Consider the following 15,674-nt stretch of genomic DNA (forward strand, 5'->3'; position numbering starts at 1 on the left):
GAGAGGGAAAAAGACCTGTAGGGGAAGTCAGTGAAGGTTTGTTTTGGGCAGAGTTTGAGAATCCTTGCTGAGCTTTCTCTTCCTTCAAAGTTCATCTGTCTGGTTAGTCAGAGATTTCTCAGGTTAGTCTACCTGTTTAAAAAACAATTTCTACATACCAAAAGTTATTGTAGTCACTGAAATCAAGTGGAGTTTAAATTTGTTTTCCTTAAGATAAAAATTTCGCTTGTAATTGTGATAAGCCATCACTGATCTATTTGGTATACAATATTTGACATACAAACTTTTCTACTTTTTCAGAAAAAGAATTTTTTGGTTAGGGAAATCACCAACCAGAATTTAGTAAGAAAATGAGTTTACTTCTTAACAAACTGTTTAATATGATTCTTATAAATAAAACAACATAACAAAAACAGTTTAGCTGGTTCTCTTCAGGAAATTTAGCTCGATTTCCTAATAGAAAGACAACCCATTTGATAATTTGCAGAAGAGGGCTAATGATTTCAGTTGTTGTGTGTAGGAAGTCTTAAATCTATGAGACAAAACCATTTCTAAGTTCTTGAAACTACTTGACCAGTTACAGTAATTTGAAAAGGAACACATCCTAAGTTAAATTCATCGCTCTTTTTAAATTCAGAACTTCTATCATTTTTCTTGGCTTAAAATACATTTATTTAAATCTACTGAGTAGTAATGATGTTGGAATGTTGGATTTGTTTGTAATGTTTTATATAGTTGAATATTTTAATTTCTGAAATAAAATTAGTCAGTTTCAGCTGTATATTTCCACTTATCCAACACGATGTTAATCCTTTTTTACTTACCTGTCAAACACAGTATTAAAAAAAAAATTGATGTGCATTTGTTTTATCACATCTGACATGTTTGGGTAAATGACAACAACTTTAGTATTTTTAAAATGTTCCTTGATTGAAGAAATCAGCCTTCAAATAAGCTTCAGGCAGTTTCCCAGTAAGTTCTTAATGGATTCCCATCCCTCTCCATATTTCTCTTAAAATTTTTCCTTAAAAGCTATGTGATAGGAAACTACCTAGTTCTCTCTATATTGCTGTAACTAGCCGTACTCTAAATACCATTCAGAGTTTAAAGCTTAAGCTTTTGCATCTAGTCTCACTGGGTTTGGATAACTGGTCTATGACCATGGCATTTCTTAACTTTGGTGTCTTAGTTTCTCCTTTTAAAAAATTATACTTAGACCTATTTTATGATTTTTGTGAGGATAAAATGAGATAATATTAGAATTTAAAAGCTAGCCTGGAGCCTAACATAGTAGAGAGAGGCATAGCCCTTGATAATTACTATTATTATCATTTAAATAGAAAGTTGGCCTGAACTTTAAATGGACTGTGATTATTAGAGGAATGGTCAGATGCTGTATATTACTTTGTGAAAGTTGTTATTTGCAAATTATATTCTTAATGTGTCCTTTAGTTTGTATCTATGAAGTGTAACTTCCCAGTGCATTTTCTTGGGTTTACTTTGGCCACCACAAATACTCTTCTAAGAACTGGAAAGAAGGTGGGAGAAAATTATAATGATTTAAGTTGAAAAAACATGTCTGAGAACTTAGTACATTTTTGTACTCTTACTTTTTAAAGTTTATGTGGGGTGTGTGTGTGTGTGTGTGCGCGAAAATAACACTTCAGCTCACCACCACTGCATTTGTGTGTTTACACATACCTGAGGAATCTCCCAGTGTAGTCTAAATATCTCAGGGGCCTGCTCCTTGAAGTAAAAGATTCATAAATCAAAGTTGGGAAATCCTGTTTTTAGGCCTTTTATAATAAAGACTCACATTTGGAAGAGTTATATTTATTGCTTGTTTGGTCAAACACCCACCTCACTTCTTAGTGGGCAGTTTGAAAAGTTCCAGAAATTTTTTTTAAATGTAAGGCAGGTATATGTAGATATATTTTTTTATTTATTCTTTTATTTCCATTCTTCCATGAAGGATGTAAATGGCTAATGAGTGAAAGAGTAATATAGTTAATAGCTTCAGTGATGTATATTGATTTTAAATTACAAGAGCATGTGGGTATCAAATATACGTACAAACATATTAAAACACTATGCAGGTGATTTTAGCTTTTGATTTTCTTTTATGTATCTTGGAGTTTCAAAGCATGCTTTATTTAATGTAGCGGTAGCACTTTACAATTTGTACTCTTATATTAATTTAGATTACAGTTCCCATTTTAGAGATAACGGAAAGAGAAAAAGATAGTTAAAAGACTGGCCTCAGGTTTATTCTATAACCTGTTGTAAAGTTGGTGATAAACCCCTTGCCTTGACATTTGGAGGGTCTTCTTAGTCATAATCCTGTTTCCCAAAACTCCTTGCAACTTGTACTGTTTAGTCTGATCCACCATACCCCTTGCTGTTTATAGGCTCTGCACTTGTGGAGATGGCTAAAAGATACTTCCAGGGCATGCAAGCATTGTATTCACACACAGTCTATACAAAAGAGAGGTAATTCTCATTCAAAAAGCCAATAGCTTTTGGATCATTGCCTTACATAAGAAATTAAAAGATTTTTTTTTCTCTCTGCTACATAAGATGTGTTATTATTAAGGCAAACAAATATATGTAGTGACTGCCAACCCCCCTTTCTCCACCAAGAACAATAGGATCTACAGTGTAAAAGTAAACTTGAAATTTCTTAGGCCTACAAATCCTGTGCTGTTTATGACTCATTGTATCATCATATTTCCTACTTGAATTCTTTCTTGCTCATTGCTCTGGTCTGGGGTTTGCCCACTGCTATTTGGTTTTTATATTCATCAGCTGGGTACCATCCCACTGCAGACTTTAGTGTTTTTATCTCTTTCCCTTTATATACGTGGCCCCATTTTTACTTTAATGTGAGTAGTTGCTTTGTCAACTTGAGAAAAGATTAGTTGTATGTATAATTTGTGTTTGTGAGAAAAATTTCTCTAGGACCACATTATTAGTGACCTCATCCAGCCTAATATGCAGACATCACTATCAACAGAAATGTCATGCTCTGAAAGTTAAGCTTCTCACTTGGAAAGTGCCATTTCTTGGGTGGCTTTTAATGAGGGTAGGGGCATAGTTAAAAAGCAGGGGTGTGGAGCCAAATAAACCTATCATTTAAGTGTTGATTATGGGACACTTGGTTGGCTCGGTCAGTAAAGCATGTGGCCCCTGTTCTCGGGGTTGTGAGTATGAGCCCCACATTGGGTTGTAGGGATTATTTAAAAATGAAATCTTAAAATGAGTGAATGAATGAATGTTGGCTCTACCACTTCCTAGCAATATGACCTTGGGCAATGGTTTTAACTTCTCTGGGACTTATTGCCTTTTGAGGGTTTAAAAAATACATATCTCAAGGAGTTGTGGAAATTAGATGATATTTGCAGAGTTGCTGGTATGTATACTCACTGGTTTGCAACACAAAGATACCCTTAATAGTGTATAATCTTTGAGTTTCTGTGGATATTGGTTTGGACTAATGTATATGTAATTTATGATTCCATTTATAGTTGGTGACATTTCTAGACTCTTTTCTAATAGGGTATCATGGTGGAGTTTATTAAAAACTGTGACACATATTTCCAACTAGTATTTTTTTCTTTTTAGGTAAAAATGGAGGTATCCTATATCATGTCATGTACTGATTATGAAATCTAACAAATATCTCTAATTATTTGCTTTTTTTCCTTGTGGATTTGTTGTACAGATGACTTACAAATATTTTTTTAAGCAATAGGCACAGAGGGTTGAGTAAATCTCACTTCTTAATTCATGGCACATTTTTCTCATTGATTCATACAGTGACCCTCTTTTCATTCACTTCTTTTTGTTAGAATATTTAAATTTGGTTTTCTGCTGCCAACAAGTGATTAAGAAACTTTGTTTTTCTCTTGCTAAAGCTCTGAGGTCAAGTGAAGCCAGAATATATCGTCATAATAGGATATTAGAAATGGAAGGAATCTGCAATATCCTCTAGCCAGGTACTTCCTAACCCTAAAAAAAAAAAAAAAAAAGTCTTTTGTAATGAGTTTAAAAATTGAAACTCCCCTCCCTTAAAAATTGTAGACCAAAAGAAAAAAAAAAGGATTGCAGATCTAGTCTGACTTCTCTGATGATTGAGTGAGAAAACGGAGGCCCAGAGAGGTGAAGTCACAGTAATGCCATAATAATGGCCATTACTTTTGACCATTTATTATGAACCATGATCTCCTGACCTGTGATTTGAGTATCTTCTCCAGAGGTACTCATGCCGCTCATCATGGGCTCCCGTTTTGGTGTTCTCTCTGAACTTTGCCATCCTTCCTTTCTGGTCTTATAATGTTTTTTTTTGTTTTGTAATTACAGACTCTTTATTTCTGCACTTGATTGCATATTGTATTATTTGTGTTCCTTCTTCAGTCTCCTCCCCAATCTTGCCTTCTGTGGCATTTAGGTTGGCGTCAAACAAATAGCACAAATAATAAATATGAATCATGCATGCATTGAAATAGTGAGACAAAACAAACTGTTAATCAGTACTGGCTTCTTCTTTGAGGAAATTTTGCTTGAAATCCCTAACCCTAAAAGATAAGAGTAAATCAAATTCCATAAAGATAGAAATTAAAGTAGATATATTTCAAATGCCCAAAAAAGTGCCTGGCACACAAGTGAGCAATCAGGTAAATGCTTGTTGAGTGAATATAAGCAGGAGCAAAAGCTGTAAGTCCTGGGTCTACTCCTGCTGGTGAGCCAGTTCTCTGATTTGTTTAAGGTACCATGAACTGTACTCTAGAATGGAAAGTAATGAATGAATATTTGTGAAACACCTCTGTGTGCCAGGTGTTTTCATCAGGACAGCTAAAGTTATCTCTACAACAGCTTTTCTGGGTTTATACTCTTCATTTTTCTTATTTTTTGGATAAAGAAATGGGAACTCAGTTTGAGTTGTACAGAAGGTTTGAGTTTGATTTAGGATCTTTCTGACTCTAAAGCTTTGTACCTTCCAGACATCCCTAGCACTGTAAGATACGGCTACTGCTGTTATTGTCTTTAATTGTCATCATTACCATCATCATCATCATCATCATCATCATCATCATCATCATCATCATCATCATCACCACCTTTAGATTTTTTCAGACTTGTCCTCAAATGGCTGTCATTTGCCTCCAAAGAGGGGTGGGCATTAATACTTAAGGCGGCCAGAGACTCTAGGACCTCTTATTCCTTGTATACCAGTCTGTTTGTTGCGTATACAGATGGTTCCCTAAGTAGGTGGTTACCTGAGATCCTTTCCATCTACCTGTGTCAAAAGGTAGATTTTCTAGTTGGAATCAGATCATTTGCCTATGTGGTTTTTATATCTTTGATGGAAAAGTGAGCCACAATGCAGGAAGATTTCCCTAAATGGAAAGGTAGCTGCCTTCCCACCCTCTCCACTTGCTGGAGAGATCACCAGTGACACAGAGCACTTCCAAACTTTGGGGAGTCCTGGATGGTTGGCAGATGAGATCATTTGATTCCAGTGAGACTTCGCAGCTGCCCTGAATTCAGTCTTCCAGATCACCATACTTTTATGACTAGATTGAATTATAGGATAAGGAAAGTGCTTTGAGCATCTCTAGACCACACATAAGACTATATACTTGAGCCTGAGAATTTGGAGTGGGGCCTCTTAAGAAAACACACAGGTAATGTGTGTGCATGTGCGTGTGTGTGTGTGTGTGTGTGTGTGTGTGTGTATCCATTTAGCTTTGATATTCTTTGCTTTATGTAAGTGCCATTAATCCCAATTTTTCTTAGCTTATATTTACCTCTCATTCAGTTGACCCTTTGAACAACATGGGGATTAGGGACAGATCCCCTGCACAGTCAAAAATCCACATGTAATTTTTCATTTCCCAAAAATTTAACAAGTAATAGCCCACTGTTGGCTGGAAGCCTTACCAATGACATAATAGTTGATTAACACATATTTCGTATATTATATGGGTTCTATACCATATTCTTAACAGTAACATAAGGTAGAGAAAAAGTTTTTTTAAAAAGATTTTTTAGCTTATTTGTCAGAGAGAGAGAGAGCATGCACAAGCAGGGGGAGTAGCAGGCAGAGGGAGAAGCAGGCTTCCCACTGGGCAAGGAGCCCGACTCAGGACTTGAGCCCAGGACCCTAGGATTACGACCTGAGCTGAAGGCAGGTGCTTAACTGACTGAGCCACCCAGGAAGCCCTATAGAGAAAAGAAAATGTTAATAAGAAAAGTCTACAGTGGAGAAAATACATTTACTGTACTGTAAAAAAAAAAAAAAAAAAAAAGCAAGCCTATGTGTAGGTAGACCCACATTGTTCAAACTCCTGTTCAAGGGTCAACTGTACTTATATTTGGCATCTATTTTACTTGTTTTTCCCCCTTGACTTCTCTACCTGCTCTCATCACTGTTCTTTGACCACCTTCTTTATGGAAAGCAGCAGAAAACCATGAAGGTTTGTCTAGATTGATATCAATTATGAATCAAGGGAAGGCTGCCCAAGTTTGACATGTAACGGAGTAGGGCTGACATTTGTGTTCGTGTTCTCTGTCGAAGGCTGTGTGCACATCTGAACTCTGCTGCATTGAGGTACATTTCCTTAATCCTGCAGTGGTGGTGTGAAGAACACCCATATTTCCCACACAAATCAGGAAAGTGGGTAATCAGAATCAACGCTGGGTAAAAGGAGGTCTTAACAGAAGTGCCTAAGTATTGTTCAAACACATGGGATAAATGTGTTCTGCTTTACTTGGCCAAAACAATGTCTCAAGCTGGTGATTAGGCTCTCCTCCAGCTTTAACCTCAGGCAGAATTTATGCAGCTCTACTACTGTTTGTCAGGTAATTAAAGGGAAAAAAAGGAAATATTTGTTTAAAGTAGAAGTGTTTTTTAATTAAACATGAAAAATAATAAATAAATGCAAAGGGAAGTAGACAGTAGGGAAATTGTTTTTAACTTTTCCTTTAAAACATTAAGACCTTCAAGCAAAAGGCCAATATTTTAGGCATAGCTGCTTGTTAAGCCCTTACAGAGTATTATTCAGCGGTGCTGGAAGTCTGAATCTGATTCCTGTCTTTGGGGTGAAGAACTTGGAGGTATCAAGTTACTCTAAGTTGAAAGATAATGCCCTTTGCCATTTTCTGCTAACAACTAACTCCTTGCTTGATAGGAAAGGAGTTGTTGAATTTGAAATAAGAGCTAGCTATAAGGCCAGTAGATAGTAATATAAATCTTGATATGAGAAGCACAGATGTAGCAGAAAGTTTAGGCTGGGGAAAAAAGGGGAATAAAAACTTACTATGATTAACTAGCATATGGGTTTAAACTATCATCTTTGGCTTACCTTTAGACCCCAGACTTTAAGGATTCTGCATCCAGAAAGCCTCTTCATACTCACCTTCTGTTTTAAAGTTGGCTGTGACCATTGCAGTTGCTTGTCTAGATTATTTTAGCAGCATCCTTGCCAGCCATTCATATCTAATCTCTTTTGTTGCATCCTGTCTAGTGTTGGTACAGTGATTTTACCTAAGGCTCAAGTCTCCTCAAACTGCATAGAATTTGAGGTTTTCCATGCATAGAATTTGAGGTTTTCCCTTGGACAATTTCAGCATTGTGTCTGATATGTCTTTTCCATACATGTAGTCTAAACTCCAGCCATTTTAGAAGTATTTTAGCTTTTCCTTCAGCACCCCATAGAACTCCTTTCACCTCCTTGCCTTTGGTCTTGGAGCATTTTATCCTAGGCTTCTATTTAAGCCCTTCATTTAACATTTAAATGTTAACCTCTTTCTTGAAGGCATTGGCTGTTCTCTTAATGGGATAAGATTTTTCCCTCTAAGTCTCTGTAGCACTTTGTACCTCTTTTTTAGCCCATTATACCCCGTAGTATACTAATTAATTTGTAATGGTTTTCTAATTTTCTTACTAGGCTACATGTTCCTTTAGAGTCGGACCTGTGGACTGGTTACCCTTACTGTCTTCTGCCAGGTGTTCCTTTGTGAAGCCATGCTATCTCTACTCTAAATATCTCTGTTAATGATGCAGCAGTGCAGAAAGTTTGGATATTAATACTTATTCTCTAGAGTTGTTCTGAGGAGAACATGGAAGAATTTATTTAGATATGCAGCTCTGTGCCTGTCAGAGACCCAATAGGCTCTTAATAAATAGCATAGAAGTTGTAGCCAGATGGCCAAGGTTTGAATTTCCCCTCTGTTACCTACCAGCATGCGATTTTGGGTCTCTGCTCTTTGTTTCAGTTCCTTGTCTATAAAATGAGAATAATGGTCATATTTACCTTGTAGGATTGTTGTGAGGATTAAATGAATCTGTACATTTAAAGCACTTAGAACAGCACCTGGCAGATTGTAAGCCTGTACCGTCCAATTTGGTAGCCATTAGCTACACGTGGCTCTTGGGTTTGAAATGTGGCTGGTCCAAATTTAGAGGTACCATAAGTGTAAAAAACACATTAGATTTCAGAGACTTGGTATGAAAAATACAGTGCTAGGGCGCCTGGGTAGCTCAGTCAGTTAAGCGCCTGCCTTCGATTCAGGTCATGATTCCGAGGTCCTGGGATGGAGCCCTGCCTGGGACTCCTTGCTCAGCGGCGAGCCTGCTTGTCCCTCTGCCTGCCACTCCTTCTGCTTGTGCTCTCTCTCTCTTGAATAAATAAATAAAATCTTTAAAAAGAAAAATACAGTACTACGTATCTCAGTTTTTTTTGGTATTGATTTCATGCTGAAATGGTATTTTTGATATATTAAATATGTTACAATCTCAACTTAAACTTTTAATGTGGCTACCAGAACATATTAAATTACATAGATGGGTCACATTACAGGAGTATTGTACAGTACTGTTGTAAGCACTATGTAAGTGTTAGCCTTGTTATTTTTATTATTTTTTAAGTCTGTGGTGATTGTGGTGGTGGTGGTTTCTGTGTACCCCTCTCCCCTTTTTCCCTCTAGCTTCTTGACTTCAGTGGTTCTGGGTAAGGACAGTCAGAAAAGAAAGTTGTTAATGAATGAGGTAAAGGAAGGAGCAAAGGGGTGAACAGCTTCTGCCCTCAAGTCAAGAAATACTGGACCTAGTCTCACTTTAGTGCTATGTGCTCTGAGTTGCTAACTTAAATCTTCCTGCTTTCTTGGAGAGAGAGAATTATCCTTCCATTGCTATCTCATGCTTTCCTTATTATAAGGAGGAAGCTAAATTTGGTTATCAGAGCTGGATATTCATTTATAATAATGAAAGTGGAAGCTTGTTGAAAAATATGGATTAGAAGGATTAAGGATTTTTTTCCTTTTGGTTCAGAAAAATGAGTTTGTTTTCCATTAAGGAAGTGAATTTAAAAGATAACATTTAAAAAAAAAGTGTAAACACTTGAAAAATATTTGGTTATCTTTATTCCAAGTAGCCTTCAGCTCCAATGAATTCTACTGTTCTACAATAACCAGATACCATGACTGTGACTGCTGACCATGGTTAAAAAGCTCAGACTATTTTATGCATCAGTTACTTAAAGTGATTTTATAAAATGCACACCACGTGATCTGAAAGTCCGTTTGCACATATCCTATGCTTCAGTGTGTCATACTGTCTGTGGCATTGACCGTGCTGGTGACTACAGCCGTCACGGTCTCATAACTGGACTATCATTCCAGTGGTAATTTAAGAGTTTGATTTGGGCAGCCTCTTTTAGGAGGCTGGTCAAACAAGTGTGTAAGTCTTGCTGATTATGTGTTCAGTAATTTCCTGGGGTCTTTCTTCCCCATAATTCCTTTTCATGGTAGCTTGTTCCTTACACTGAATATTTATACCAGGAGTGGTGGGGGTGTGGCAAACTAGATAGAGATAATCATTTGGTGTCGGTTTCCTTTGAGATCATAAGGTACAGTGAATAGCATTATCTCTCTGAGTGCCTTAGAACTAATAGGGAACAAAAAGGCACTTGCCAATCCCAGTGGACAGATGTGGTTTATTTATCTTGGTAAATCTTTGAGAGGGTAGAATCACTATAATGCAGGGGGCTCCCCCCTTAGATACTCTGTGGGTGTGGTAGTTGGCACATATTAAGTTTTACTGCTTCTGTTCCAAATAAGAATCTTTGAGCTGTTTTTCTTGTTTGAACAATGTCTAGCTGATACCTTTTATTTCAAATATCGACATTTGAAGTGATGGCCACCTGTTTACCCATTAGGTGAAATGTTACAAAAGAACGCACACATCCTAGGGTAGTTTAATTGTGATCTCTGTGTTTGGATTTGCATGTTATTTCTGAATGCATAAATCCAAACTTGGACAGTTTGGGTATGATTATTTGTATTAGCAAACATTGGTTTATGAAAGGAGTCATAATAAATTTCTTTTAAATAGTAAGCTTCTCTAGGGCCTTTGAATATTTGAGTTGCAAAATATTGATCACAACTTCAAGGAAAATGTCTGGTGTGTAAAGCCAGACATGTCTATATATATATGCCAGTAAAGACAAATTAGGTGCCTAGGTGTAAATTGTGTGTGTATGTGTGTGTACATGTGTGTGCTCACATGCTGGCCCACCAAGTACTTACACACTTACTTTACCTTACAGACAAGGCAAACGTTTCTTGTTGCACTTGCCTGGAGTTACATCCTCCCTCATCTCACTGCAAGTGTCAGGACAACACACAAAATAGTAAATAAGGAGATGAAACAAGTGGGACCAGAAAACATTGTACACAGCCCAGTGGTCCGTGTCACCATTCTTCTGCTTCTAGCATATATTGCATAATCAGGAGAGACGAGACAAGCCAAATCCTTTTAGTACACCGCGTCTGGGGAGGTTATGGAGTCCCAGAGGTTTGTTTGTTGTTGTCATTGTAAGAGTCTCGATTGTGACAAGGAGATCCTGAAAGTCACCTGAGAATGTCATGAAAACCACATTCCCATTACTGTTATTTCTGCTGGACACTTCCTGGTTAGGGAATACATTTGACTTATTTAAAAAAAAAAAAAATATATATATATATATATATATATATAACCAAGTGAAAGCACCTATATTCTTTGCATGAAGTCACATAGAAGACTACCACTTCTTTCCTAACACAGTTCAACCTAAGCTTTTGCAATAAAATTGGCTTTATTTATTTGTATTTATAAGGAGTCATTTTAAAGCAACGAGAAGCTTTCTATTTACACTTCTCATTCTTCCCTTTTTCACAGAAATGTCAGAATCAATATATTTTTTAAGAATCTGAAAAAAGGGTTTTCCTGCTTACTTCCATGGTGGTAATTATGTAGGAAGAAAGAGCTTTAGGAATTTTCCTTCTTTTGAAATTATATTATTTTCCTTGTTGATAAAAAGGGGATACTAGTAAATGTTTAATTTGTTAGCCTAACAAATGTTAGTCTTTGTCCTATAAATTAACATTATATTAATAAAAACTATTTACTGAGAAAGTTGGTTTTGTTGGTTCTGAACTTTTTTAGAAATTATAGCTAAGTCTGTGTTTTGAATGTTCCAACCACAATATGTTAGTTTTAAAAAATAAATTTTGTTTCAATCTGTGCAGCTGTAGTTTACTTTCCGTGCATGAGAAATATCTATTTTATTAAGTCCTGTGAGGAATATGTGTCACATACATTTAAGAAAAATCTATTTAAGATGAAAAATTCCAAAAACGACTTCCCCCTGGTGTGAAGTAAAACAAAAGCCCCAACCGCATCTCTGCCTGTGGTAATGACATTGAGGTGACAAACTGCAGGCAGGTGAGGTTCATAGGGATGATCTCACACCTGCACCGTGAGCTTGGGGAACAGCTGGGTCTGGAGCTGGCGGCTGGTCTTGCTTTATATTTGATGCAAGACCATCCCTCAGGCTTGGGGCCCACACATTTGCATGGAAGACTCCTAGTGTTTTAAAATAGGCAAATGGGACTGCAGGGCGGGTAGCGTTCCCTGGTTTTGTCAATCTTTTCCCCAGAATAGAGAGATGAAGAGGCCTCAGCTTAGTCCCACCAACCTCTAAGCCTAAGTTCCTCATATCACTTGAGAATTTTGTCTGCCAGGCAAGTGTCATTTGGGAAGCCCAGAGACTGAAGATCTGTGTCTGCTTAAGTAGGGCCTAGTGCTGTGGGGAGCTAGGTAGCAGGTGAGGCCCATGAAGGGCTCCTTCCCCACGAGGCCCTACTTAATTCTTCTGAAACTGCTCATTGGTGCTCTAGGGTAGTTGAGGGTGATAAATATTGTGGGCAGGCAGAGCTATAGCACTTGAAGATGACTTCGATGGCACTCTTTGGTTTCATTCTTTTTCACATATCCCAAAAGAAAAGACACCCATCCATCCATCTCCTTGTGAAGGAAAGGTCAAGGTTGTTGTCTCTGAGAGCTCTACCCCATCATCTAACCCAACTCAAGGAAGGTTGATAGAAACTACTAGGCTCACCATTATTTTATCTCTTTGCCCAGTCACTCCTCTCTCACCAAGGCCCCATGGCTCCTTGCTCACCTCATCATGCAGAGCTGTTCTTTTCCCGCCAACATTGGTGTTGCTGTGGTTAATGCCTTCTGGGAATGCTTCTACACACATGGTTTCCCAGGGACATTAAGCAGAAATCCTTTGCTCTTTTAAGATCAGTTCTGCTCCCTTGGTTTTATTACATGTGTACTGATTTCTTTAAAGCAAGAGATCAAGGACAGTCAGTCCAGGCCCAGCCTTCAGATACATTTGGTTTGGCCTGTACACTCTTCTCAAATAGTTTGAGCTTTATTTAAAAACTTGGGGAGATTTCATTCAACATTTCAGAATTCTGGCTTCTCATGAAAAGAATTGGAGTATCTAGCTGTACATTGTCTGCATTCCCATGTGACTGGTAGATATAGGAGTTGAATAGTAGCTTCTCTCTTCAGAATAATGGCTTTTTAAGGCTTTTTGACCATCTATACACATACATGAAACAATATTTATCCTTACTATGTGCCGTGTCTTTTGTTCTGTTCTATTTCATTAAAGCACAAATTGTTGAGTACCATGACTGTGATTTCCTTATCCACTGATAACTCACCTGTAGCTTGGGAGCATTACTTTGGATTTAACTTCAGGTTCTGCTTGCCAGGGCCCTTGTGAATGTGCATTGGTGCTTAACTTCAACTGGTTCCCCAAGCTCAGTCAATTGTCATTCACATTAGGGAATCAAATAGCCCTATAGGATGTCCAGTCTGCAGCCCCTCTTTAGCCTGTGGGTACCCAGGTAAAGCCTGGTTGTTCAGGACTCTTTGGGTATTGCAAGACTGAAGACAAAGGCACAATGAATGCCTCTCTTCTGTCTCACCACAGCTTTCTTGTCCTGCCTGTACAAAGATAAATGAATAGGGAGGAAATATGCTGTCTCGTGGAAGACTGCTTCAAGCCTGTCCTGTGGATTGCATAATGGTGGCTCCTAGTAGATAGGTATCAGGGACAATTCATATTACAATGGAATTCTTTTTGTGAAGCAGAGGAAGTTTTTAACCATAAGTTACCTTAGTGGCTTTATATTTGCATTACAGATTTTTAAGTACAGTCATTAACTGAGATGGGTTAGTCGTCAGAGGGCAGGAAAAGACTAAGGAGTTTGTTAGTCATTTTCTTTATCATTACTCACCAGAACCCAGGCCATCTAAACATCAGTAAGAAATAATGAAACGTCCTTTTACACAATGCAAATTACACATTAATATTCAAGGTTCAAATTGTATTCCTTTATGATGCTGATAGAGTAGAATTTGAGTCAGAAGATACGGCTTCTTGTTCTAACCCCACTGTTTTACTATGTGAACTTACATAAGCGTTTATATTTCAAGGCCTTGGTTTTCCCATCAGTAAAATGGTCATGATGGAAACAGTCCCCCAGGACCCATCCCATTGATATCTGAGGGTCTGGTGAGATATATATGTATACATACGTATAAGTGTAAAACACTATGTCTCTTTCTATTATGGGCTGCTGTTTTATTAGGAGATACAGAATTATATATCAAAGCTGCCTGAAGTGCTTCATGTATTTTTACACAATCACTAATGTGACTCTTCAGGCAACCTTTTGGGGAAGAAAGGGGTCATCAAAACATTTTAATAGAGATGTAATTGAAGCCAAGATCTGTACTTCCTGCGTTATTACAGCACAGTGGCTCTTGGTCTTGGAAACTTCTGAATTGCTGTGCACTGAGCTGTTAGGAATACAGCAGGAACCCTAGTTTGATCTATTGAAAGCTGATTCTGAAATACAAGCACTGTACATTTATTTGCTCTGACCCATAATAGAGGAGAAAATTGAACAGAGAATATTCTTGCTCTTCATCCAAGGCTCTTTTCCTAAGACTGAAGTTATTCGACTGATGCAGTCAAAGGCATTTATACTTTTTTACTAAGAAAATTGAATATCTTCCCGATGGTTTTCAAATCTATCCCAATGTAGCCCTGATTTGTTGAGCGATAGCCTTTGGAGAACGCACAAAAGGTCCACAAAGAAGGATCCAGCAGGGGCTTATTTTTGGTTCTTACCTTATTGTTAACAACCCTTCCTCAAGCTTGTTGTCCCCATCACATGCAGCTCAGAGACATTGTGCTTGTCCGACAAAGGACACTTAAACCCAGTCCTGACCAAAATAACTAATCTAGAATTTGACATGAACAAATTGTGGTTTCTAAGAAATCATATGGGAACAAATGTTGCCTCTGATTCCTAAGAATGGGCTTTTTTCAGGTGGCAAAGGTATTCTCTCCCTATTGTGTGGTAGGTGGGAGGGTGCAGGAAAGTGTGTTTCTGGACTGGGAAAACAGGAGATTTCTGTTCTTGCCATGTCCCAATCACCAGCTTGCTTACTTTGGTCAAGTTGCATTGAATGTCTCTATGCCTCATAGATAATTAGTCAATCTTACACTATTTATTATACAACCCTGAGCTTAGAACTTTATTGTAGCTACTGTATTATTTCTATTTACAGATGAGAAAATTGAGGTTGGAGAGAAGAAAATAACTTGCCCAAGATCACACAGCTTAGGAAATTGGTAGAATCTGGGGTGTAACCCAGATTAGCATGACTCCAGACCCTGACAGCTGTTAGCCTCTGTGCCTTTTAGTTTGAAGGACCCTTTTTTTTTTTTTTTAAAGATTTTATTTATTTGACAGAGACAGCCAGCGAGAGAGGGAACACAAGCAGGGGGAGTGGGAGAGGAAGAAGCAGGCTCCTAGCGGAGGAGCCCAATGTGGGGCTTGATCCCAGAACGCCAGGATCACTCCCTGAGCCGAAGGCAGACGCTCAACGACTGCGCCACCCAGGTGCCCCATGAAGGACCCTTTTTGCTAATACCAAAGGATTCTGGGTTCTGCTGTTTGTCAAATAACACATTATAATTTAAAAAATCAAAGAAGTCATTTTGTAGACATCTGTAAGATAAAGAACAATTAATGCAAATAAATTATAGTAAGGGCATGACAAAAGTAGAAATGTTATGAAGCATCCTAAGTTTTCTGGATGTTCCTCTCATCCATTTCTCCAACCATTCCCTGCTTCCCACCTCCACTACAGACACACACACCACAGTTTTATCTAGTTGGTAAGAAGTAAAAATTGACAGTTGATATATGTCATAATTTCCTGGGGTTACTGGGTGCTGCTAAGAATTTTTAACCAA

At 37.8% G+C, this 15,674-nt stretch overlaps 1 long non-coding RNA gene across 1 annotated transcript in view; it reads left to right on the plus strand.

Annotated features, from left to right (window-relative positions):
* The window catches only part of LOC148108606 (uncharacterized), a 68,400-nt gene that overhangs the window by 48,031 nt on the left and 4,695 nt on the right, over positions 1–15,674 (plus strand). Inside the window, exon 2 of the long non-coding RNA XR_015727500.1 lies at positions 1–15,674. This exon is cut by the window's left edge and continues 15,831 nt beyond it; it is cut by the window's right edge and continues 4,695 nt beyond it. This is a non-coding gene — a long non-coding RNA (uncharacterized LOC148108606).

The sequence above is a fragment of the Ursus americanus genome, chromosome 18 (genome assembly GCF_024610735.1).
Source record: "Ursus americanus isolate L20-20 chromosome 18, mUrsAme1.1.p, whole genome shotgun sequence".
NCBI lineage: Eukaryota > Metazoa > Chordata > Mammalia > Carnivora > Ursidae > Ursus > Ursus americanus.